The sequence below is a fragment of the Galeopterus variegatus genome, unplaced genomic scaffold (assembly GCF_000696425.1).
Source record: "Galeopterus variegatus unplaced genomic scaffold, G_variegatus-3.0.2 Scaffold1881, whole genome shotgun sequence".
Classification (NCBI taxonomy): domain Eukaryota; kingdom Metazoa; phylum Chordata; class Mammalia; order Dermoptera; family Cynocephalidae; genus Galeopterus; species Galeopterus variegatus.
In genome coordinates, this window is record NW_007727992.1 from 280,283 (window position 1) to 284,381 (window position 4,099).

The window sequence follows — 4,099 nt, forward strand, 5'->3', positions numbered from 1 at the left end:
GCGCGACACTGAGGGTTGCGATCCGTTGCCGGTCACGAAAAAAGACAAAAACGAAAAAAAATAAAATAAAATAAATGCCTGTGCAATAAATATAGCCAGTACTTTTTCCCTTACACTGTCAATCTTCATTTTTTATATTATTTAACTCCTCTATCCTCATAGCAAGAAGTTTCTAAGAGCCAGGGAGGAAATGAAAGAAAAAGATTTCTAAATCTGACCACATAAAAATTCAGAACAACATAAACAGTAAGAAAGCAATCAAGAAACTGAGAAAAATATTTTCAACAAATATGAAAAATTAAAATGAGATACCATTTTTAGCTTAAACTTGGCAAAAATTAAAAGTCCTGTTTTTGAAGCATATTTAGTGATAATTCTGTGGGAAATATTTGAATAGAGAAAAGCCTAGAATTAAAGTTAACAACATTTTAATGATGATTAGATCAAGACTGTAGGATTATGAATGAGATACTTTTTAAAATTTTGCTCTTTTCCAATTTTTGCATAATAGCAAGCATTACATATATAATCAGAAGAAGAAAGCAATAAATGGCACCTTTTGCTGAATTTCCTACATTATAAGACTCAATGTTGGTAAGGGAGTGGTGAGATGGGACTGTCGGAGCATTAACTGGTACAATCTTCTAGGAGGGCAATTTTACAGTACATATTAAGAACTTTTAAAATATTTTCATTCTTATATAATAGCTAGACGAAAGGCTTTTAAATGTTTTCACCACAAAGAAATGATAACTGCATAAGGGGATTGATACATTAACTACCTTAACCTGGTTTTATACAACATATATATGTATCAAAACATCAGCTTGTACCCAATAAGTGTATATAATTACAAAGTGTCAATTAGAATTTTAAAAATTAAATTAAATTAAAAATGCATATTCTTTAACCCAACTTCTTAGTCATTGGTTCTAAGGACTAGAATAAAAAATGACTAGGATATAAAACAGAAATTAGAACAATGATTTATATACAGCAATATTCACTGCAGAAGTTTCTAAAATACAGGAAAATTTGAAACAACTTAAACTTCTGATATTAAGGATGTGGGTTAAATAAATCATGGTATGGTCATATAATGGAATATTGTGCCGTTACAAAAATGACACTTGTAAAGAATATTTATTTATTTTTTAGGTGGCTGGCCAGTGTGGGGATCCAAACCCTTGACCTTGGTGTTATAACACCATGCTCTAACCAACTGAGCTAACCAGCCAGCCAAGAATATTTAAATAAAATAAAAAATAGTTCTGATGTTCAGAGTTAAAGGCTGGATTAAAAAAAAAAAAACTAGGTAAATAGTGTGATGTCCAAGGTGTGTACATGTGTGTATGTAAAAAGGGGCTCAGAAGATTACACCAATATATCAACAATGAATATCTCTAGGTTTATGAATTATGGGGGAGTTTAGGGGTTTTCCCACAATTACCATGAATTTTTTATAATCAGAAGAAAAAAATCCTTTTTAAGAAAGTCCCCATGATTTTTAACTAGCCACAGATTGCTTTGTGGTATACACTAACACCACAAATGCACATTAGTTTGACCCAGCAAGTCAACCTTCAGGAATATGTATATTCCTCACAAGTGTGAAATAGATCATGTGTCTAGTTCTTCACTGCAGCATTGAAATAGCAGGAGACTGGAAACAACTCGAATGCCCATCATAGAGGTATAATTAAATAAACTGTGATTCAGACCAACACTGGAATATTCTGCAATCATAAACAAGAATGAGGAAACCGTCTATTGTTTTGTTAGTAATATTCTATACTAATTATTTATTAGTAGTAATAAATATTACATATTATTATTTACCAGTATAGAATGTTCTCCAAAACAGAGTGTTTAGTGAAAACGCAAGATACAGAACACGGTACAGAGGAAGCTTCCAGTTGTGTAAAATGGGAAAAAAGATTATCCGTCTATGTAGATAGATGTATAGAGCTATATTTATAGACACTGGCTTCTATGAGCATAAAATAACTCTGGAAGGTTACACAAGAAACTGGGAACTTGGGCTGGCTGGTTGTCTTAGTTGGTTAGAGCATGGTATTGTAACACCAAGGTCAAGGGTTTAGGTCCCCTACTAGTCAGCTGCCAAAAAAAAAAGAAAGAAACAACTCTGGTTGCCTCTGGAGGGAAGACAGAGGGAGGAAGGAGATATTTTACTGTATACCCTCTGGAACCTTTTGAATCAGTGACTGGATTACCTATTCAGTAGTAAGTAATGCATGAAAAAGTCAAAATGAACAACCACTAGTTCCTCAACATTGTCATTAACAGCTTGAACCGTGGATTCGATTTGCCTTGATTTAAATCCCAAGTAAACTGCATGGTGTCTGTGCAAACATGAGGGAATTAACTGCCTAAACTCAGTCTCCTCATCTGCAAAATGGAGGTGATGATAACATCTGCCCGAGGGGTTGTGATGAGGAATAAAGGAGATAATCCATGTAAAGTGCCTTGTTTTATATGTAACAATACATAGCATTTCGTTATTATTTCTTGACTGTCTTGAGGATGGCTGCACCGCAGGTCCGTCGGAATGTCCCCTGCCTTCCCACTATGGACCAGAATCCCCTACTACATGTGTGTTGAGCAGAAGAAATGAGTTCATGCATTTGAAATGTCTGAAATAGTGTGTGGTTCACAGAAAAGGTTAACAAGTGTTACTATTAACAGTAACATCCTTTAAAAGGCCCTGCCCGGTTTTTCCTCACATCTCTGAATTCGTGGGCTTTTCTTACTTCAAAAACTGTTATCACATCTTTCCTAACATTTCTATGTATATGTTTTTCAAACCTGCCTGTTCTTTCCTCATACTGTTCTGCTCTTGCCTTTAGACTTAAAGCATCTGTTCCTTCCTTTATCTCTGCAAAAATGTTAAGCCTACTCATTTCAAAGATTTTTCAGGTTGTTTTATTATCTTTAGTGCTTGGGGTGCAATGTCTGTTGCAGCTGCTAACTGTACGTGTCTTATTTCCTCACATGGGTTTGCGAGTGTATTACAAGCTCATCTTCACTGGATTTGTGTGAGCACCCTATGGCCCCTGACTGTAGAAGTGTCTCTACCCCATGGCATCATGGACTCTGGGGTCCCCCAAGTTTTACCAGGTCTGGACAAGTTCTTACATTAATATCTCCACTGGAATCCCCATATCGCACAGGTGATACAAACTCAAACCCCACATCTGCACATGGCCTAGAGTAATGAGGTGGAGTTTTTCTGGTCCAGCTCCCACAATGAGGCAGACCTTTGTGACTTGGAGCTTTCTATAGGCGGGCAAACCATTTCCATCTCAAGCACAGAGATTGTGGCTAGACTCCCCTCCCAGGCAGGTATGAGATCTCCAGCCCCAAGCACCAAGTTTTAATACCCTGTTAGTCTCTGCCTGTCTTAGTCCATTTGGGCAGCTATAACAAAATACCATAAATTGGGTGTCCTATAAACAACATAAATTTATGTCTCACAGTTCTGGAGGCTGGGAAGTCCAAGATCAAGGCGCAGCAGATTCAGTGCCTGGTGAAGGCCCACCTCCTGGTTTATAGATGGCCATCTTTTCACTGTGTCCTCACATGGTGGAAGGGAAGAAATCTGGTCCCTTCTGATCCTATTCATGAGGGCCTCCCCCTCCTGACCTAATCACCTCCCAGAGGCCCCACCACTTAATACCATCACACTGGGTGTTAAGATTTCAACATAAGAATTTTGAGGGGATATAAACGTTCAGACCACAGCACTGCCTTCAGCTCTTCCATATCATGTTGTGGCACACATTACGAATGGGGTAATATCCATGAATTCTGGACTTTAGATACCTAAAGAGAGAAACAGGCCCAGCAGCTTCAAGATGAGGCTGAGAGAAGAAAGCAGAAAGCTTCTGGCATAAGTTACTTCTTGGAAAATTTAATTTTCAAAAGTGAATGACACAACCCTTCAGAAAAAGTCAAACACCTCTGTAATAAAAAGAGTGGGAAGAAATGTACCAAATTGCTAACTGGGCTGGTTTTAGTGTTGGAGGAATGAATGACTTTTCCTTTTCTTTCTACTTTTTCTGCATCTTCCGCATTTTCT